The 23,120-nt window shown below is 44.7% G+C and overlaps 1 protein-coding gene across 1 annotated transcript in view; it reads left to right on the top strand.

Annotated features, from left to right (window-relative positions):
- The first annotated feature begins 5,384 nt into the window (after positions 1-5,384).
- The window catches only part of LOC118587563, a 134,438-nt gene continuing 116,702 nt past the window's right edge, over positions 5,385-23,120 (top strand). The window contains exon 1 of the mRNA XM_036193595.1: positions 5,385-5,844. The gene's annotated coding sequence lies outside the window, so the exon portion shown is untranslated. The remainder of the gene's footprint in view (positions 5,845-23,120) is intronic.

Raw genomic sequence — 23,120 nt, 5'->3', positions numbered from 1 at the left:
CCTTTTCCTTCCAAATTTCTACTTTTGTTTATTCTCTCTGCCTGCCAGCCCCTCCTGTCCTTTCTCCTGCTTTGCTATTTGCCATTTAGCTCTTTATTAGACCAATCAGGTGTTTAGACAGGCAAAGTAACACAGTTTCACAGAGTTAAACAAATGCAACATAAAAGAATGCAACACATCTTTGCATCATTAAACAAACGTTCCACAGCATAAACAAATGTAACACATCTTCAAATAATATTCTACAACAGGACCCACTGGGTCCTGCACTAACCTTGACAAGTTATCCTCTTACCTCCACTTATATGTCATGGACACATACTCCCTTGCTTGTGTGCAATGTGTGTGCATGTACACACACACACACACACACACACACACACACACACACACACACACCTTCCCCTACCAAATAAATGTAATAAAAATAAAATAAAATAAAATAATCAGTTGGTGTTTTACCCACCTCCACTCCAACTCCTTACAAATCTGCAACTGGATCCACAATACAGATGTTTCTGAGCAAGAGCTGCAGGAACTCCTCCAGTGACTGGCAGTATACACTTGTAAACACTTGAGTGGTTTTGTCCAGTCTTCAATCTCAGCTACTCAGGTGTCATTTTTTTATCACACAGGTTCCTTTCTCTCTCTCTCTCTCTCTCTCTCTCTCTCTCTCTCTCTCTCTCTCTCTCTCATTCCTCTTGCTTTTTCCCCTATTACCTAATTCTCTCCAAATCTCTATAGGAAAAGAAAATAGCCTCGTTGTGGTTGTGTTTCATGGCAGGAGTTGAGGTTGTCTGTGGCTGCCTTTGGGGTTCTGGCCTCCAACAGCCAGCCCTGTTCTCATCCCGTGGCTATGAGAGGCCACAGGGAAAGGGCACAGGATGGAGAGACAGCCATTAATCACAGGGAAGCATTCTCCTTCCTGGAGTCACATTTTTACCACAAGTGTGGCTTCTTCCCTGGGAATGGATGGCAGGGCAATGAGGAGGGGATCTAGGAGGATGTTTCTGGTGAAAGTGGGGGTGTGGATTCATTGTTCAGATTCCACACCCCTGGGTAGAAGCCAGAAGAGAATTATGCTTTTACTTCTCTATGTATACAGACTTGTCTCTCTTGGAGGTATAGCTCCAGTAGGGTGCTTGCTTAGTCTGTGTCGGGCCCCAAGGTTAACTTTGATTCTCCAAAACCCAACTACCTTTTTTTGCCATTTGATAGATGCTCCGTTTCTTGTTCATAGGTCAATGGGAGTGCTAGGTGGCCAGACTGGATCTAGTCAGTGGGTCCTTGGGGGAGACAATTGAGAAGGTAATTTTCTTGGTTCCATTTCTTATGTAATTGGGCATTGATTAACATCTGATCCAAATGACCTCAGTAAGACAACGCTGTTTCCAGTACCCACCACGTCCCATAGAGTGAGTTGGAGTATGTGACCGACCTAACCTTCCCTCACACTGAAATGACCACAGTGAGACAGACAGATGCTAATTTCATTCTTGGATTGATTTGGTCTCAGTTCAGAAACTTTCTGAAGTTTAGTGTTTAAAGTTTTGATAATGAGGGTAAGGATACCTTCTTCCACAAGTACTGGTAAGGAGAAAGGGAGCTGGGAGAGGGTTCAGGGAGTATCAGCACTTGCTGTGCAAGCCTTAGACCCCACTTAGACTCTCCTGAACCCACATAAAAAACTAGATATGGCTGCATGTGCCTCAAACCTCCAAGGTAGTAGGCAGAGGCAGACAGATCCGGGGAGCTTGCTGGCCAGCAAGCCCAATCAAAACAACAAGCTCTCAGTTCAGTGAGAGACCCTGTCTCAAGGGAATAAGGCAGAGAGTCACGGGGGAAGACACTCGACATCCTCTCCAGTCCCTGTGTATGTACCCATGAACCTATGCAGTCACATACCCACATGCATGCATCACACATATATGCCACACACACACTCAGGTGTGCAAGTGCATACATACACACACATCTCACATACACATATGCTCCCCAAATTAAACTAAACAAAACATTTAAAAAAGACTGTAGATAGATTCAGACATAGGTGGCCAATGAACACCACTGATCACTTAGATCAGTGCCAGTACTTAGTAGCTGCTCAGTTAAAACGAAGTATTAGTATTTAAATGATTAACATTCTCCTTGCTCATTTTTTTGGTGTGTGTGTGTGTGCAGAAATATGCATTACCAGAGATTCTTCTGAGCTTACTCAAATGGTTACTCATTTCCTACCAGCGCTGGAGAACACAGCAGTCCTTGGAAGTCTGAGACAGACTTCCAACAGCATGAGAGAGCAAAGAGATGGAAGGATTTTCTGCATTCCAAGCCCTGGGAGCTTCAGAATTGGAAAGCTCAGCAGCATCACAGAGTTTTGTGTGTTTAGCTGTGTGCTCCAGCAACTCCACTGTTACTGCTGTCATTCTTCCCAAGCCTACTAGAGGCTTAAAATCATTCATTCATTCATTCATTCATTTATTTGCATGTATGTGAAGGTTTGGCTTGCAAGTATAAATGTGTACCATATGTGTACAGTGCTCATGGAGGGCAGAAGAGGGCATTGGATCTCCTGAACTGGACTAACTATTAGAAGCAGCCATCTGGGTGCTTGCAACCAAATCTGGGCCCTTTGCAAAAGCATGAGTGCTCTTGACTGCTGAGCCATCCCTCCAGCCCATGCCTGCTGGAGTTTTTAGAGTGTTTACTCAGCGTTAGGGATTTGAGACAAATAATATTTCTATCCAGTGTAATCATGTTGATTTTACAAATGAAAGGACTGAAGCTTAAGAGGTTAAGCAGCTTGTCCACTATCCTGCAGCTACTGAGAAATGGAGATGAGCTAACACTTAGCGAGGACTGACCCTACAGTCCATGCTTCTAATCACAATCCTATACAGCCCAAGCCCTCTGAGACTGGCCCTGCCTGGGTCAAAGCAGGGAAGACTGAAGTGTGCTTACCTCATTATTTCCCCATTAGTTGTAGTACCCTTTGTCTGAGTACTTTCTATTAATACTGCAAAGAACTAGCTAGAACAGAGGTCAAGAAATATTTGCTCTGTGCAAAGATACAGAAACCAAGCACAACTGGTACTCCAGCTTTATCAATGTGTGCAAGTCTGCCCCGGGCTGTAAAATAAGGAAACTGACTTCCACAATTTCTAGACCTCCTTCTAGCTCAACAATCTAGGACTATGACTGCATCCATGGGATGCGATGAGAGATCAAATCATGGAAAACCCATGCCTAGGTTTAGAGAATTCAAAATTAGATAAAATAGATGCAAGTGTATTAGGATAGGAGCACCATGCCTGCCTAGAAGGGGTGGGATAGGGCTGGGGACATAGCTCACCCAGCATGTGTGAGGCTATAAGTTGGATCCATAGCACCATAAGAAAACAACAAGGGGCGGGGGATTTAGCTAAGTGGTAGAGAGAGCGCTTGCCTAGCAAAGGCAAGGCCCTGGGTTCGGTCCTCAGCTCTGGGAGAAAAAAAAAAGACAAAATAACAAAAAAAACCAAAAACAAAAACAAAAACCCCAAGTATCTAATTAATTTTTGCTAAATGAGAAAGGCAATGTGTAAAACTTGCAAATCCATTTAAACGAACCACATTAATATAACAAGCTCTTAAGCAGAAGATGAACAAGACCATGGGTGGTTGGGCTGAGGTGGGGATGCCTCTACAGGAGAGAGATTTTGGGAAGTTTAGGTAGAGAAGGAAGGGAATTGAAATGTATTCTTCATTTGCTATGTGCCAAATGACCTACAGTTGTTATATCAACCTTTTCAATCCTATGAGACTTGGCAAAGTCAAGGAGCTTGTGCAGGGTGGCGCATCTGGTAACCTGGAATGAAGAGGTTAAAAGAAACATACAATCCCTGAGGTTTTCCTTTTAAATTCCCAGAACTGACACATACGTTCATCCATGTTTTGATCTCCTCTAGGGTCCTTTAGACACAGCCACAGCCATAAACTAATTGAGCTGGGAGACAGGGGGGTGGTTTTCTGTAGATCCTTTCATTTGAAGCTCCAAGTTCAATCTCCTATCCTGGGTCCCACATCTTAAAGGCACAGGCAATAGTGGCAAGACGTGGCTCTTGTGTATAGTGTAACTCCAGGGGAGGTTTCCACAGTCTATGAGTTTTCTTGGTGTTCATAGTGGTGGAATGGGTATCAAACCTTCTCCAAAGAGATCAACCCCATGACGGTGTGCATAGCGTCAGAATCCATGCTCGGGGGCCCAGATACCACTCAGACCAGAGGAACATTTTAGAGGGAGTCGAGATTAAGGCCCAAGAGGGATTTTGTGAGAGAGATTGGTTTCTGCTTGAGCTAACAGCATCTTCCAAGAAACAGAAATTGATGCTGCCGCCCTAGGGGGTTGCAACGAGAAAGCCTTTTGATGTATGAACCCACACTGCCAGGAAGCACTTTAGTATAGGTGTCAGAAGCATACGGGGTACACTCTCTTTTGTGGGTAACATGAAAATATCTGTGATAGATAGTGGCCAAGATGACATGAGAGAAGGAGGGGACAGTAGAAAATAACCAGAGGAAAATGGAGGTTTTCTGAAGCAGATCTTGTCACTTGGAGGCCTGAGATGGAAGGGGGTTTGTCATTTCATCTTTCAAGTCTCTTCACCTTTGTTTTCTGTCATCCTTTGGGGTCTTCCTGGAAGAAGGGATAGAGGTGACTTGGAAATGGTTTTGGTGAGAGGCCATGTTAACTCGTCAACGCTGATTGTCCCTTCCATACAGGCTCAGACAGCTCACAGAGGATGGTCTTCGCATGGGTACCTCTGCGGTCACATCCACACTCAACCCCACACAAACACACACGTTTTTCGGGTGTGGGAATTTGGATGCTCCCAACAATGGTAGAACTCGGGTTGGACTTTTCTAGCTAGCTGTGTGTTCCCCGCATTCAGTGATGCTCTCTGAGCTTCCAATGTGTTCACTGAGAACTTTGAATCCAGCAACTCCTTGGCTTTATTTAACACCTTGATTTTAATACTAGTCATTCCGGATGCCTCATGGTTCTGAAGATCCTGCGGGTCACCTGTGGACTCACGCCATGCCTCTTCACAGCACCCTTTCCCACAGCTTCCCGTGAAATCTGGTTTTCCAGCAGAGGCTGCTGCCTCCTCCTAGCCCGCAGGGCAGTGGAGCTTCTGGCATTGGTTTCCGCACTAACTTGATGCTCTGATTTGAACCGAGCAGTTTTAAAGGAACCGCCTGGCTGTGTGCCGATTTCCACTGCAGTGTTAAGTGTCGGGAGTGAGGCAATACCAGGAGAACCCAGACTTCTCGGAGCGGGAGAGCAAGGGGAGGAGAGAGAAGAGAGCGGGAGAAGAGCAGAGAGGGACAGAGGCGGGAGGCGCGAGCAGAAACCATCCAGGTGCAGTTGGGGACGACACAGAGCCACCGCGCAGCGCGCAGGGAGGGGGCCGTGGATATATATAGAAAGAGGGATCGCGCTGCGGTAACACCTAGTCACCCAGACGGCGGGAGCCGAGAGCGCGCCGGCAGGGGAGTTCCACTAGCTCGTGCAGCGCGTCCCCGCCCTCGTCGTGCCCGAGGCTGTCCCAGGGAGGAGGGGGACTCAGAACCCGCCACCGGGCTCACCTGCGGGAGGTGCCTCCGATTGGACCAAACGCTTGAGTTGGCGAGTCCACAGGCTGCGCGCCCGGCTCCCCTGTTCCTGATGGGACTGGCTCTCCTGTTTGCAAAGCCAGGCCCGCAGGGAGATGTACTGAACAGTAGCCACCCGCTGGTGTGTCTCCGAAGCTGCTGACCGCCCAGCCCTGGGGTCCACATGAACAGCTTTCCCAGCAGACCTAGGTAAGAACTTCATGACCTACTCGAGTCCCAGGACGAATGCACCTGGGTGCCAGTCTGAGGACAAGGGAGTCCTCTGGAACTGGGGAAATATTGGGATGGAGGTGGGGAGGGTGTCGATTCCCAGCTTTCTTAGCACAGCATCAAAGTTGCCAGAGGGCACAGTAAAGCTATTAACATGGATCGTGACCCGGCTGTGATGTCCAAACACCCAGAGTTGGTGTCCCCAGGAAACCACTGAGATAGGTTTCCTCCATCAATTTCCGGAGGTGGCCAGCTGGCTTTTTTCTTCGTTCAGTGCTGGGGATATGCACAGAGCAAGTAGAGAGGGGAAGGTTGGGGTGTGGAGATTGTGTCTGTTTCTCCCCGCCTTTCTGGCAAAGTTTTGAACTTGGGGATACTGGCTTTCCTTGTTCTGGGCAGAGCCTATTTCATCCGGCTGCCCCATCCGTCTTACACTCATCATACCAACACGGTCCAAGTTCAAGACTTGGCAGGAAGACAAAGTACCCACCAAGGGGTAGCTGCTAAGACTAGGGAGGGGAGCTTTTCTAATTCTTCCATAGGGTGGAGATGGAAGGCTTAACAGTTGAAGGGTTCCTTAATTTAGACCTAGGAATTCATGAAGTCCCTACTCCTTCCAGGAAAAGCATGACTTTGGCTTGGGCAGATGGAGAGGTGAGAAGGTGTGGACATTAGAATGAAGTTATCAGGGCCCAAACACATTTGAACCCATCAGTCAGCCTCATGCCTGGAGAAACTTCTTTCTCCCCCAGCTCCTCAAGACGGGGTCTGTGCCTTCAAGATAACATAGAACCAAACAGTTAATTGCACACACCCAGGTTGTGATTTGGGGTGCATTTGTAATAGCTCAACCCCAGGCCTAGCCCTGTATATATATCACATGCTTGGAAGAACCTCTAGATTTTTTTCCCCCAAGTAAATCATTTTCTGAAGGCTTGTAAAAAAATAAAATCAAATGTTTTCATGACAGCAGCAGATGCAAAACTCCCACAACTCCAGGGGAAAAAAAAAACCAAAAAACAAAAAACAAGAGATTGGTGCAGGGGGCTGAGCTATCTCTTTTGTCAACACCTACGTGATTACATTCCTGCACTGGCGCTTTCCAGGAGGGCCGGATCTTAGCTGGACCTCCCCCCCCCCCCCACAACCATGTAAATTCAGGACAATCGAATATTGGACACAATTGTAAACACTACATTTCTACCTCCTCCTCCAGGGCCCTCTTTGGCTCTTATCTGATATAGATGCTCATTGGGAAGCACCATAGTATAAAAATACCTCCTACGCAGCATTTATAAGATTGGATGGCAAAGCATAGGCCTGTGGATTCTTACTGAGCAATCTAGTCTTATTCTTTGGTTGAGGGGATCACTCATTCCCTTTTTCCAACTGCACCTCCCGCTGTGTTCCTCACTTGAAGATCATGTCTCTAATGTGCGCCTAATACCCTTCCCAGAGCTTTTTGTTGGTTGCTTTTGCTGATGTATGGGAGGTCATCAGTGAGTCTTCTCTGGACTCAATTAGTGACCTTCTCTTAAGTTCTTCCTCAACCTGCAACTTGAGTGGATGGTTCTGCTAGAATCACAGTGATTCAGCGGGTCTCAAAAAGGCATATGAAAATTCTGGTTTCCGCCAGGCGTTGGTGGTGCACGCCTTTAATCCCAGCACTCGGGAGGCAGAGGCAGGCGGATATCTGTGAGTTCTAGGCCAGCCTGGTCTACAGCGTGAGTTCCAGGAAAGGCGCAAAGCTACACAGAGAAACCCTGTTTCGAAAAACAAAACAAACAAAAAGAAAGAAAGAAAGAAAGAAAGAAAGAAAGAAAGAAAGAAAGAAAGAAAGAAAGAAAATTCTGGTTTCCTCACCATCTTAAAAAAAAAAGTTGTATGGGTCTATAGATTTTAGGCTGGACATTGGAGTTACTGTTGAAATGAAATTATTATGAGCAACTAACTGATCAAAATGTGGCCAAACTGGATGCCATTGTAGCCTCTCAGTTTGACTTTGCCACCCCCTGTGCTTGCCAGATAATGATGACTCTTGCTCAGCTGTCTTCAGTGATCACAGATCTTGAATGAAGTCACATCTTTATAAGGAGATATGGTCAGTCCCAGCTGCCATCTTCCAACCTTTGCTCCTGGACTGTAGCGACTATCACACAATGTCCCCCAAAGACCAGCCTGGTGTATATAGACTCCCATCTCGCACATCTGGCATCTGTAGACTGAAATCCTCAGCCCCCCCCCCCCCTTCGCAGCAGTTAGACTCCAGCTGCAGGTCTCTGTTCCCACTGGCTCTGTGTTTGCACCAGTGGCATGTAGTTTTCAGCTGTTGGTGGCTTTGGGCTGCTGTCTACAGTTCTGCTACAAATGATCACCTGTGGGGCATGCCTGGAGGTGCTTACTGGTGGGGGTCTGTTGCGGTTCACGCTCTTCCTGTTTTAGTTTCCCAGTGTCTTTCTGCTTAATTGGAGTCTTTTCTTGCTTCTGCTCCTTTCTCTAGTTTGCACCTGTGGATTGGTGTACTAGGGACCACATTCACCCCAGTCATAGTTGTTCTTGAAATGATAATAAAATCGCTAAATTCTCTACTTGATTTCACACCCCGATATACATAGTGCAGAGACAATGCATTCATCTTTCGACTGCTCCGTTTCATGTGCCCTTTATTTTGGTATGTAAGGCTCTGGAGTCTAAAGTACCAGGAGCCCATCTTCTTGGTAGCTGTTGAGTGAGTCCGGCACCACCACAATGAATAGATGTTGCTAAAGGGAGGAGAGAAAGGAAAACAATGTTACTGCCAGGAGAGGAGCAGGCACATCTTGGGAAATGGGATCCTGGAGAAGCACATGCTCTTCGGAGGGTCGTCTTAATGTGCTGACAAGTCAGTTAGTGAACATGTGTGAACATAGAATTTACTAGATGGAGGAAACATCTGCCAGGAGATTGATGTATCGATCTGTACGATACCTTCCAGACCCCAAGAATTGAAGTCCTAGGGAGTTGGCTTTGCTGAACCAAAGAGTTAGTGGTCTGCTAGCCAGCCTTTCTCTTAGACTCCCCGCAAATCAACAGAGAGTTCTGTCCTTAAGGGGAAAGGCCTCCATTAGCAGAGAAGAAAATCACCTGTTGCTCATCTGCACCATCAGCGAAGACCTTGTTCTAGGCATGCTGAAGGAGCCACAAGATGCGCTCATCTCACCAGCTTTAACAACAGACTTGAACAACTCGATTCCATCAGTTCGAAACCTGGTCAGATGGCAGGACCTGCCTGAGGCATCAAAGGCACAAAGCAGGCAGCATCTTGCCTCTCAGCACCCTTGTGGGGCTTTTATGGAGCGCCGAGGCTTCTGGGGGGAAGGTGGCGTCTCTCTTTCCTGAGCCAGGATAACAACGGCACTAATTTGGAGATGGTGGTGGACTTCAGGGCTCAGAACCTGAGAGTGCAAGTTGAGCCTTGAGTTTGTTAAAAGCCTTCCGAAAAATCGATTTTTGTTCGGAACACAAGACTAATGATGTACCACCTGCCTGTTCCCCTCCCACCATGCACTGCTACACTCATTGAATGCGGAACATATTTAGCTAGAGGAGGGAGTATGAAAAGACAGCTCCTACAGCTCAGCTGCCATTCGATCTCGGAAGTGGCACCTTTCTCGGCATCTTGAGAGTCGGGGCTTGGAGGCAGGGGTGAGGAATGAGTCCAGACAGAGGTCGGGGAGGGCAATTCTTAGAGAAGTTGGTGAGACCCAGCACATCTGGAGATAGGCTGCTCCAAAAAGACCAGAGCAAGCCAGATGAGGGTGCTGGAGGCATGGGAGGAGAAGGGGAAGAGAAGGGGAAGAGAAACGGCATGTAGAAATGATGAAAGGAAGGAGGGAGGGAGGGAGGGAGGGAGGGAGGGAGGGAGGGAAGGGGGAGGGAGGGAGGAAGGGGAAGAACGGGGAGGGGGGAGGGAAGCAAGTCAACGTGGAAGGAAGAAGAGGAAACAGATGGGACAATTCGGGAAGGCTGCGAAAGGAAAAACCAGAGGAGTGAAAAGAGCAGAGATGAAGGAAACAGCACCTCGCTGTCAGGTCTTCTGGCTCCACTTTTTCCTCTGGCAGAGGGAGGGAGCAAGCGAGCCAGCAGAACAGCATGGCTTTTGTGACTGGGAGGCTGGGCACTGGAGCTGTCAAGCCTCAACCCCTCACGGCAGCTCGTTCTATTTTTACATTTTGCAGAATTGAAATTAAACAAATGACCCCGTGAAGGCGTTGTTCATGAAGATTTTATCCCGCACGCCCACACAGCCAGGGCTGGTGGCTGAGTATTTAGCATAATATTCTATCTAATCAGAGAAGAAGGCATCCTCCGGAGGATGGCGGGCTCGAAGCCTTGCTTTGATAAGAAAGACCTGCTTTGATGATGGTGGGGCTAAGCGAGAAAGGAACCTTGTTCTCTGGGTTGCCACGGATAATTTTAGCGTTTCCCTCCCCTGAATTAGATCTCTGACTTTGTGAGACTCGTAGCCAGGTTCTCCTCGGAAGATCTCATTGGTGGTGGTATGGGGGAGGGGAGAGACTCTCTTTGGCTGAGGCTGCCATGAGTGGAGTAAACCGTGTTTAGAGTCTAGGCATCACTCACCCACTCACTCACCCACTCACCCACTCACCTTATTTGTTGGCCAGAAAACTCATCTCTGCTCAAGCAACCATGCTTAGGCAGCAAGCGAGCACATTGGGGCTGCGACCATCCATTTCACACTCAGCATGATGCACAACAGATAATATTTTTTTCTGGTTTGGATATGGGCTTATGCCTTAAGCCATAGAAGATCTAATAGCAATTATACACACACCCCTTGTCATTTAGTCAGAAATACACGTTAACATACCAGTCGACAAGGCCAGATTGATTGGGTAGATGCTCCATTAGAAGACTATTCAAAAACTTGTCATTGCCAAACATGTGTTTACAATTAATAGGGTATGCATGGGCCCCTTTTCCTTATGCATTGAAGGCTTATACAATTCCTCCTCTAGTGCCTTTAAAGTCCGGTATCTAGACCAGATAGTGATGAATACTGCTATTGAATCCATCCTGACTTCAAAGGGAGCCATAGATAGACTAGTTTGACTCAGAAAGCAATGTTTCTTCCTGCAGGCTAGCATGGTAGGGCCTGCTCTTTCCCTTCAGGACCCCAAAGGCTTATTAGCCAGAGACTATTCCCTGAGGTGACTATAAAAAGGTATCTCCATGTGTGACTCATTGAAACTCAGAGAGTAGGAGCCATATGGATGTGTCTTCAAAGACCCTATGAAGGATTGATAGTCCATTAAGCAGAAGCCAACTTCCCCTCACACACACACTTTAATCTTGGCATTCTTTCTTCTTGGTTATCTGCTCCTCACAGTGTGTCTGGTATGGCTTTGAGACCATGGAACGCTTCTATGAATCTTGTGGAGGAAAGTCAGCATTTCCTTTATTAATAACAGCTTGAAAGTCAGACTTCCCAGGCATAGAGGCCCCAGGTCACAGAGCTCTCAGTTCAGAAGTATTCAAGGGTTGGGGCAGGATTCTAAGAGTTGGGCTCTCAAGCTACTGGAGCAGAACATGGCTGTTCCATGTTTTCTCGTCAAACCATTTCCTTAGATTTTACACGTGGGTCTGAGTCTGTTCATGCTCAAGTTGACCAATCTGCAAAATCAAGTTCCTCAGTTTGTTTGGAAGTAGAGAGTGTGTGAGAAGTCTTTACCCCTCAGCTTCCATTTTCCAGATGAGTCTGGTTTAATTAGCCTCTCCAGGATATCGGACCAGTAAAGCACCCTGATCTCATTTTATTATTGCATTGGAAGTTCAGTGTTTCTTATGAAAACACATTGAATTGTCCTAATTGTTGCTTGTTTGGTTTGGGTTTGGTCTTGGGCTATTTGCAGTTATATAGGAAGATATATTGGGGATAGGAAACTCATTTCATACATACCATTTGTACACACAGCATGGTGATTAAACAATGTTTTGAATGTGTCTTTGTTTAGGCTGTGACCTATCACGTGACATCAGGTATGTGGAATTTTTCACTTGTGGTATAATTTTGATAGTCAAAAAGTTTTAGATAGTGACTATTTCAAGTTTTGAATTTTCAAGTTAGGGATGCTCCTCCTGTAACGAGCAGTCATTTCCATCCTAGTTTATCCCTTACAGAGCTCCTATGCAGAGTAAATGATTAGCAACAACATTTTACAGTTGCAGAAAGTAGAACATAAAGACCAGATGCATAGCCAAGCATGCAGGTATATGCCTATAACCCCAGCACTTGGGAGGCTAAGACAAGAGGACTATTGTGAGTTTGAAGTCAGCCTGGGCTACATAGTAAGTCCGAGGCTCCCAAAGGATGCACAACAAAAACTTATGTTAAAAAAAATCCAAGATACGTGGGCAGTAATTATAGCGGGGACTTACCGCAGCACTGTGGTTTTCTGCATGGGTGCTTTCGTTGTAGATTTCCCTTTAAATTTTCAGTCCATCCCTTTCTTGTCATCTACCACTAATTAGTGTTCGCCATCGGCAGATAGAGACACACATGCACCTGCTTGGAGCTGTACTAATCACAAACATCCCCCAAAATACAAATGCCTATGAGAACATAGTTAAAGGGATTTGGAACTGGAGAGGGGAGGTAAATAAACAACATCAATGTTCTTGAGACTGACTGCTTTTTTTTTTTTTTTCTTCAGTTTTGGCGTGTTCATCACTGCCAAGTTGCCTTGACATTTAAATCACAGAAAATACGGGGTAAAAATTGGCACTATTCTGTGTAACTGTTATGTCTCCTTTTCTTGCACACCAGCCTTAAAGGGAACTCCTACCTCACGGCTTGCTCCTGCTGAAACCAGTGTTACATAAGTTTCTGCAACTCGAAGAGGTTATAGTTGATTTCGGGGTAGCACGACTTCCACAAAAGAGCCGAGGCAAGTCCCTTGGGACTCAAGGGTTTCTATAAATGGACTTCTTTAAGATCTCACTTCATCTTGGCTGGGTCCAGTGCTTCCTTTGAACTCAGTTGGCAACAGGCAATAGAGAATGTTAATTTCTGGTCTCGGCTGGTCTTTTGCATGCGTGGGCTTCCTGCTATTTGTCTAAGAAAAGAACAAACCCAGGTGAATTAGGCGATGCTGGTGGCTTTATTTAGCAGTTAGACTGTCCCAAGTGGAATAATAGATTTTGGCTTGTCACAAAGCAGGAACAACTTAGCAGAACCAGCAAGGCTATTCTCCGAGAATGCATGCTTAGCTGTCATGAGACTAGAGGGCATACACAATGGGGTTAAAATAACTTTATCTATTCCTGTTCCTTCTTCCCAAATACAATGCTTCTCAAGACACCCATTACCAAAGATGTAAGTACGTCATGCCAAGGCTAGGCTTTGACTCTCCTGTGTGAAGCCTGATATCTCTTAGCAACACGCAGATTCAATTTAGACACTATGCTGACAGGCTACTTTGTATACCTGCGGTAAAATGATGAGACCGTGATCAAATGTGGTCAACTGGTCTTGAAAGAGGATTAAAAGGTGGCACCAAAACCAGTCTGAGATGAGAGAGAAGAGTGAAGATCTTTGCCCATTCTATGGCATGTTCTTTTCTTCCATTGTGGGTAATGGAAAGAATGAATTAAAGGATGAGAATCTAGGCTTTTATGAGTACCTGGGAAGTGTCCTTAGCTCCTCTTCTTATCTGTGTGAGTACTTACCTCTAGGAACTGTGGATAGGACAGAATGTGTCCTCCCCCCAGGTTTACTCTGTCCCTGCTTATTTTTAAAACCACATCCTCCATTTATATCCCCCTGGCAAGCATTTACTAATCAAGAAATGAGGCAGGTAATGAAGATACAGAGCAGAAGACAATGCATTTCTTTCTTTGGAGAATTCATGATCTAGTAAGGAAGAGTAAAAAGTACCATGGTAATGACTCCGAGGAAGTGAAAATACAGCATGATAGGGATGCCCAGTGAGCAGAATAGCCTGGGGGACTCCATGGAGGCTTCTTCAAGAGAGATCATATTTGAGCTCCCTTTTAAAAAGGTGAGTAGGTGTGCTGCAGATGGAAAAACATTCCAGGCAGAGGGGACAGTGTGAGCAAACACATGGAGTGATGACATATTTGATGTGTTTGTGGGCTGTGAGAGGCAAGGGTTGTGGGGCAGCCAGTTTGGAGTGAGACTTCGAAGGCCCAAGTGTACAACTTGTATTAACTGAGGTGGCAGATTATTTTTCAGCAAGAGACTAAACACAGATTCCTTTTCTGAAAGAAAGATAACACTGATCACACTGTGAAGGTTAAGTCCAAAAAAGGGAGATCCAATGTTAGGGTCAGGATCCATAGGCATGGATGCTGTGGTGTCCAGATGAAACCTCTTGTGGTCAAGAAAGAGCATGCCATACACATAGGAGAGAAAGTTTAAAAGTCATCAGAGTTTGTTGTTGGATAGATGGTGGAAGTTGAGGGAAGGTAGTGGATCACAGAATGAACAAATGCTCTGTTTCATGGTCTGTGCTAGATCAGCGGCCATGACTTGAGATTAGCGCACTCAGGAATGATGAGGAGTTGGAAGGTAAGGTAACCATATAAGAGTCTGAGCAGGCTAAGGATAAAAGGGGCTTTAGAATGGAGATGTGGTGGGCCATTTGTAAACTTGTCAAATCCAAGGAAGTTGTGCAGAAAGATGGAAGGAAGACTAGCGTAGAGTTGCTCAGAGAGTAGAGAATGAGAAATGTTTCCAAAGAGAGAATTGTGGCCAGGCTTGGCAGAGGCAGGTGGATCTCTGTGAGTATGAGGCTGATCTACATAGTGGAGAGAGCGAGAGAGTAAGAGAGTGACCAGCTCCCAAATACATACACAGAGACTTACTCTTACTTGTGAATGATTTGTCTTAGCTTGGCTTATTTCTAGCCAACTTTTCTAATTTAAATTATCCCTTTTCCCTTTAACTAAGTTTTGCCTCTGGGCTTTTTGCCTTTCTTTATTCTATATATCTTTCTTTCCTTCTTACTCCATGGCTGGCTGTGTGGCTGGGTGGCTGGACTCTGGTGTCCTACTCTCCTTCTCCTTTTCTCACTCCTCACTCTTCTCCCGAGTCTAGATTTCTCCTCTTATGAATTCTCTCTGCCTGGCATCCCTGCCTATCCCTCTCCTGTCTAGCTATTGGCTGTTCAGCTCTTTATTAGACCAATTGGATGTTTTAGGCAGGTAAAGTAACAAGCTTCACAGAACTAAACAAAAGCAACATAAAAGAATGCAACATATCTTTGCATCATCAAACAAATACCCCACAACATAAATGAATGTAACACATCTTAAACTAATATTCCACAACAGATAAATGATAGATGGATAGATGGATAGATAGATAGATAGATAGATAGATAGATAGATAATTGTTTGAATGTGTTTATAATAGAGAAAAGTCACGTTGTAAGAGAAGTGGTTGAAGATATAGGAAAGAAGAGAGACAAGAGATATAGAGGACAGTCTGTGCCAACTCATAACAGAACTAGTGAACAATGTGAAATCAGAAGGACTAAATGGACAGAGAGAAGAATATGAAGGAGAGCTAGTATTTATGGCCCATGGAGAAATATAGTAAGAATTTCATAGTTTTTACTTTGTTTTTATTAAAACACGTATAAGAAAAGAAACAATTACTTTTTTTTTTTTTTTTTTTTTGAGAAAGTGGGAAACTTTCCAAGAGTGAGTGCCACCTTTTAGGAGTGTGGATGTGGAGAACCATCAGGGGATGAATAGGAAATGACATGGAGAGTTCCAGAAGAATGGAGAAAGTCCTGACGAGTTAAAACCATCTCATGATGCAGAGAAAGAACAACTCCACACAGTGTTCACACCTATAGCAGTCGGAAGCTCTCTGTCCTGCCAGTCCTGGAGAGTCCAATTAATAGTTATTTCAAAGAGTTTCTAAAACATTGCAAACTTTTTCCACCTTAGATTTGGAAGGCCTTGTCCACTAGGTTCTTTCTTCCGTGGACTGCACTATTTCAATTTTATGTCAGGCTGCTTAGAATACATTTGTTCAGAGATCACAGTTCCTAGCTCTTATTTCACAAAATTTCAAGCTCACAAAGTAAATTTTCTAGGCCAATCCCCACACTTTAACTCTAGCCAAGTAATAAAATGGCTTCCATTTTTGTCTGGCATATTCTGTGGCATTGATTCGCCACCCCGTAGTCATGTGCTTTCTGCAAGTTTTGACATCCAGAAGCCAGGCATATGACAGACCTGCTGAAACAGACAAACCCCTTCCTGTCATTTGGGGAATGGCACCAGCGGGTGGGAGAACGGCCTGTCAGACTCCGTCTATTAGGGTTCCCTGTGGTTCATTCATCCTTTCAGTTTGAAGCCACCTCGGTATCTTGGGGTTCATAGCATCTGCAGCCTGGCACAGCTGCAGCTCTATCCCACAGAGAAACAGGACTCCAGGTATCTGCGAACAATTGGCAGCATTCAAAAAGAACTTTATAAAACCAGAAGCGGGGAAACAAATCTCAGCTGTGTTTTATCTGCCTGTTTATTTGTTCACAGCACACCAAGCAAGGTTTTAGGATGGTCTTTCTGTGTCAGTCTATCACCCTTTCATATGCTGACTCTATTTCCTTCCCTGCTATTAAAGGAAAAGACTAAATGTAATTGCCCAGGGCTTTAATTTGCTTGTCAAACACAATTATACAGGAAACAATCGGGCAGAGTGTGTCCTTCTCAAGGGTCAAGACCTAGGTTGATGGTGAATTCTTGATAGGAAATCCTAAAAGTTCAGCTATCAGTAGCCCTTTGTGGCATTCTCTTTGTACACTCCTGGCTAGTTAGGAGTCCAGAGTCACTTCATGTGACCTTGTGCTGGTGAAGAAAAGTAGGCTCTAAGTCAAGTTCACAAGTCTGCTGGTAGTAGATCCAGGACAGACTCCTCTTCCATCTCCCAACATAACATACAGTGTTCCCAACTCTCTGCGGAAGCTCTTCACCCCCCAGTTGCTGGAGAAGGGTAATTTGAGGTGATGTGGAGTGGTGTTGCCATTTAGGAAACTGATTGCAGGGCACCACAATATTCTTGTCCTCAGTTTACCCCCATGTGCAGATTATTCTGCCTTTCTATCCTGTACCCTTAGAATCCGAATCTTTCTTCTCCTCCCCTCATTATTTGGTGGCTGTGTGCTTAAGGGAGAGCAATTTGAGCAAATAGATTTTGTTTTTACCACCATACATTTCAAAAGCTTGTGCATCCTAATAATAGATTATTAATTGGTGTTTTGAGGGGCTGGGGAGATGGTTCAATGGTTAGGTGCTTACTGTACATGGATCTGAGTTCAGATCCCCAGCACCGATGCAAAAAGCTGGGCATGGCAGCACACATCTGTAACTGCAGGTTGGGGAGGGCAGACACAGATGGATCTCCAGAGCTTGCTGTCTAGGTAGTCTAACCAGTTCAATGGGCTTCAGTTTCAGTGAGAGACTCTGCCTCAAAAATAAGCTGGAGAGTAATAGAGAAAGGTGCTCTAGATCAACCTCTGGCCTGTATACCTGCACACACACACACACACACACACACACACACACACACACACACGCATGCACACATGCACACACCACAAATAAATTAGTAACTTTTAAGTCAGTCTTTTGATTTTTGGAGGGTAGGGTTCAAGCCCAAGGCTTGCACATGCTAAGCAAATGCCCTTTCACTGAGCTACAGGCCCAGCTCATCTTCGGATTATCTGTAACATGTTATCATCTATTAACAGGCAGAATTTGTGTCAATGATTGATACCAATCCTTTCTAAGGCATCAGTGGCCTCTTACAACATTTGGCATGGTAGAACCATGTGGAGCTGTCTGTAGCAACTGTCTGGTCTCCTGGCTGGAGGGTTTTGGGGTATAGGTGATCTTTAGATGACACAGACATGGTTTTTCATGACTGAAAGTCACTTATCCATCAGGCTTCTGCCATGCTAGGGGATGGCTCCGAGTCTGTGACCTATCCCGGGGGCGAGTCCAAATGACTGCAGTACAGCTCTGGTTTCCTCTTTCAGAACAGGTAGACATTCTGCAGAGTCGCTGTTGAGGTCATGTCGGTCAGGTTGGTAGTGTACCTGCTGTTTGCTACAGAAACAGGCACTAAGCAAATGTCTCTAGTTCTGGGATTTTTTTTTTCTCTTTTGGTCACCCCGTGAGAATACTGGGAAAGTCTAAAGTACATTTAAGAGGAAATCCCCAAAGTGCTTCTCTTACACACATAGGCGGGATAATTTGATGGACAAGAACATGCCTGGGAACCAGGTAAACCTCTCATAAGAAAAAGAAATCCTCGACTGGAGGGATGGTTTGGTGGTTAAGAGCACTTGCTGCTCTTGCAGAAGACATGGGTTCATTGCCTAGCACCCACAGGGCAACTCACAACCATCTGTGACTCAAGCTCCAGAAGATCCAGTGCCCTCTTCTGATCCGTGCAGGTAGAAGGCACACATGATACACACACGTCTATGCCTATTCATAAAATAAATAAATCTAAGTTAAAAGGAAAACAAAGTCCTCTGAAGAGCTTCATCTTTGCCTCCTTAAACAGAAAGAAAATATAACACAAAGGAATGCTTGAAGAACTCAGATCATCTTTCCCCAAAGCTTGAAGTCCTTGAAAGCTTAGCTTAGAGATTGCTCAGTCATTTTGGAAAATGGTTCTGTACTTGCAGACTTTTTTTCACTCTCCGATATTTCCTTCCCCAGACAGACTCTCATGTGGACAAACTATGAGTTAACAGCCGTGTAGACTTCCATGTTAATAGCTTTACTGCATAGGCGCTCAGACATGCTAGTGATGATGAGGAGTGGGTGTGTACTGGGAGCTTCCATGTATCACTGGTATCTATACTTCTGCTATTTTCCTGGTCTATTCAATGCTATGAACTGCTTCCAAAATGTTAAAAATGATGTGTTCATAGTCTGGATTGTTTTTTTCTGTTATCCGTGTTAGTGTTTCTGTCTGTTCCTAAATAGCTCATTGAATAATGTGGTGTTTTGTCTGTCCTATCCTCCTGTCCCACAGTCGAACCTAGTCTAGCTCTCCAAGATAGGTTATTTTGCTGTTGAGTCTTGGGGACAGAAACCGGTACTCACAATAGTCATTACTCCCCCACATAAGTCTCTTATAATAAAGCCTTTGTTTCTGTTCAGGCTTCAAACAAAGCCACAGTCCAGGGTTCCAAGGAGCCTTCTCTCAAACACGAGTATCATTAAGATGCAGAAATTTCCAACCACAGATTTACTATCTTTCGATTAAAAGCCTGAGAACAGATTAACTCATTTCTCTAATGGAGGAAGGGCAAGTTGAAAACAGCTTGACGTCCTCAAGACCACTGGCCTGTGAGCGTCACAGTCTTTCAGTGTTTTTTCTGATAAAAGCCTCCAAGTGTTCTTGTCCGTGTTTGGTTAAATTATTGCAAAGCAATACACAGCAACTCTCTGCTTTTATTTCCAGATCACCCCAGTGTAGGGCTAATGGACTCTTGCTCTGGCTGAGTGCTTGGGTGATGAGCTGATAGATGGAGGGGAAGTCATCCTTGGAAGGAGCTGTGTTAAAACGTTGTTTAAAACTCTGCTGCTGAGTGGCCATCGCCGGCGATTGTCTTCCCCAGTGTCACACGCAGCAAAAAAGTCAAAAGGTTTCAGTGAAATATTCATTTGACCTTGGCATTGACAGAGGTCTAATCTGTGTCTGAAGAATCATATTCATCTTTATCACTGATGTCAATAACAGCGTTATACTTTAAAGTTTTTCCTGGGCTAAGCACCTAGTTAACCAGTATAACATTCATGATCTCACTTAATTTCCTTCACAGAAATGAGTTAGTCTTACTAATTTCTCAGCTTCTCAAAATTTGGGAAGCTAAAAGACTTCTCTAGGGCTATAGGGGTAACATGTATATTTGAGGTTCCAATTTAGGTCTGATTTCAGGGCCTGAGTTTCCCACAGGGTTGTGTCACACAAAACAAAGCAATCAAAAATTACCAGACATCTCTTCTTTCTAAGGTATGGTACTAGATTTATGGGGTGATGGTGAAAAGTAGCATAAGTCACCTGTTTCCAAGCAGCTTAAAAATTGTCACTCAAGAAGCCATTTAAAAACAGCTAACAAGAAGTTGTCAAGATGGCCCAGCAGGTCCTTCCCACCCATGTGGATGATCTGAATTCAGTTCCCAAAACATATATATCAGAAGGAGAGAACCATGTTCTGCAAATTGTCTTCTGGCCTACATGTATGAGTTGTGACACATGCATGCCTTTACCCTCACAAACATGTGCGTGCGTGCACACACACACAATAAATAAATGAATGTATTATTACAAAAAATAAGAAGCCAGCTATGGCGGTACAAGCCTGTAGTTAAAATACTTTGGAAGTTGAGACTGAATGTTTGGGACTTTGAGGCTAGCCTAGGCTATGTAGTAAGATTCTTTCTCAAACGAGACAAAAAAATGATAACTGAGTAATTAGCAATACAAATGCTCAATGTGTGAAATATGTTATGTTCATAAAGACATCACGGAAAGAGGTGAGATTGACACCAGGCTTTGAAGAATGGGCGAGGTTTACACAGATTGAAAACAAACAGGAAAAGCATTCATACAAAGAAGGTGGTGAGAAGAACAAGCTGAAGGTGAGAAAGTGGAAGGCATTTGGTGGTGAACGGTTCAGAGTGGCTGGAGTGGGGGAGACAGTGAGCACTTCAGGAAGGAAGCATCGTGTTATGATCTGTTGGTCCAGCAGATTTCCGCTGCAATGGAGGTGTTTCCCCAGAGGGAGACAGAAAGATGATGGTGAACCTCCTAAACAACCAAGTTCAGAATGTGGGACTTTATCTTGTAGACCAGAAGCTCCCACAGTCAGTGCTCTGGAATGTTTAAAATGGATTCAAACCCTTCTCTGAAAACTCTCCAAACGGATTGTTTATCATGTTCTTCATCCCCCAAGTTTTTTGTGGACTTCACACTGGATCAGAACATTCCTCTGACTAACCATCCATTTATCCACACAGAGCATGCCCGTGTTCAGGTGATGGTAGTGGCCAGGTGGGAAGGAAAGCTATTAAAACATCAAAGAAAGACAGTGAGGAGTTAGGCTACTGTCATGTCATGAGAACTGGAAATAAAAGGGTTTGCAAGAAGTCTAGAGTCAAGGATGCCAAGGTGGCAGGAGTCGGCAGATGTGACAAAGAGAAGGCAAGGCAACTTCAGACCCAGAGGGTACACGGGAACTTGGATGTTGTTCCACTAGTGATTCTGAAGAACGCATTTCTAGTCCGGTATCTCTGTGTGCATATGTGGGGGTGGGGTGTGTCAGTGGTCTCACTGGAGAATATTCAATAGCAAATGACAGGTGCCAGGTGGTCATTTAGTCCAGCCTGCTCATTTAACTAGCTCAGTGGACAAAAAGGGGGGAAATGAAGATAATAAGCAGTAGCATGAATACAGCAATGAACCAATGTTTTATTTCTTAAAATGGGTGAAACTAATGCCTACCCAACTATAAAGGACTCATTCAAGAAACTGAAGCAATTAGAAGCAAAATATCTGTGGGTTGGGGTGTAGTTCAGTTGTTAGATCACTTGTTTAGTATGTACAGTGCCCCAGATTCAGTCCCCAGCACTACATGAAACTGGATGTGGTATGCATCCTTAATAATCCCAGAACTCAGGAGGACAGGGTAGGAATCTGAGTAGTCTCATCCATCCACAACTAAACAGAGTTCTAGGCCATCCTGGACCACATGAGACCCTGCCTTAAAAATAAATAATGAAAAGTAAGAGGGAAATTTGCCTGTTCCACTAGGACCCTTGACAATCTGATGATAACCGGATGGGTACAACTTCTCAACGCTAAAAGCTCCCTTGACACAGTGCCCATTCATCATGACCCCACTCAGGCCCTTGCCTCCACACCACGGCTCCAGAGCCTCCTTAAACCCATCCATCACTAAGTTGCTATCTTAAGAGTTAGGGTTGAGGGTTGTGGATTTAGCTCAGTGGTAGAGTGCTTGCCTAGCAAGCACAGCTCAAAAAAAAAAAAAAAAAAAAAAAAAAGAGTTAGGGTTGGAAAGATGAGTAAAATACTGGCCCCATGGTCAGAGAAATTCACCTTTTGGGGGCCTAGTCAGACTCACAAACAAACTTATTCCAGCTTGATTGCTAAAAAGGTAGAAATACTTCTATGTGCTATGGTAATAGGGAAAAGAGGCCATTAGCCCCACCTGGGAGTATGGGAAAAGTTGCCCAGAGGAGATGATCCTCAGTGTTTATATTTGTAGGACATGCACAAAAAAAAAAAAGCAGGCAAGGATTGCTGGGAAGAGAATTTAAGGAGAGAAAACAACACAGTCAAGTCACAGGGGCCAGAGTATGATTTTTACAGAAAACATCGTTGTTTTGGAATTACCATCATGTGAAGAAAAAAGATGCTTTGAACATGAGTCTGGGTAGGTGCATGAGATGAGGGTATCAGGAACCAAGATCCTTCAGATTATGCACGAGGAACTGGGGAGTTGTTAAGGAATGTAAATGACACTATGTCATATGTATGTACAGATGTATGCTGCTTATAAATAAATGATCCCAAGAGAGTGATTCAGTCAGCAATGTCTTCGGGTTTAATTTACACAACGCCCAATTCACAGCAGCTCAAGCAAACAAAGGCTGATATTTTTCACTCAGGAAGTCCAGAGAAAAGAGGCTCCTACCCCAGTTTAGAAAGCCAACAGGGCAATCAGGAGTTTTGGCTTTGATCCTCAATGATATTATTTAATGGTTCCCTGAAAGCAATTGCTACTCAGGGATCTTTTGAGGAGGGAGAAAGCGGCCAGGATTGTCTTTTCTGAAGGAAGCCCAGGCTTTTCCAGAACTTCATAGTACACTTTTTTATATTTCATTGTCCACACTTTGAAAGAACTGCCTTATTTGAAAAAGATGGCTCTAACAAAAGATTCTTCCCAGTTTCTATAATCAAGGATGACAAGGAAAAGGAGTGTTTGAAATGAATATATAGATAGCCAACCAATGGTTACATGCTACAGAGATTGCTCTGTATCAGAGGCTTGGAGATTGTATAGCTGATTAATAAATGGAACCCTGTGCCAGGCAGCAGAGGTGGGACCTGATACAAAGAAAAACATTGGGCACATGTTTTAATTGGATGAGACAAGGCCGTGGAAGGAAGGGTACTG

The sequence above is a fragment of the Onychomys torridus genome, chromosome 7, assembly GCF_903995425.1.
Source record: "Onychomys torridus chromosome 7, mOncTor1.1, whole genome shotgun sequence".
Taxonomy (NCBI): Eukaryota; Metazoa; Chordata; class Mammalia; order Rodentia; family Cricetidae; genus Onychomys; species Onychomys torridus.
This window is presented reverse-complemented; position numbering and strand designations above follow the sequence as displayed.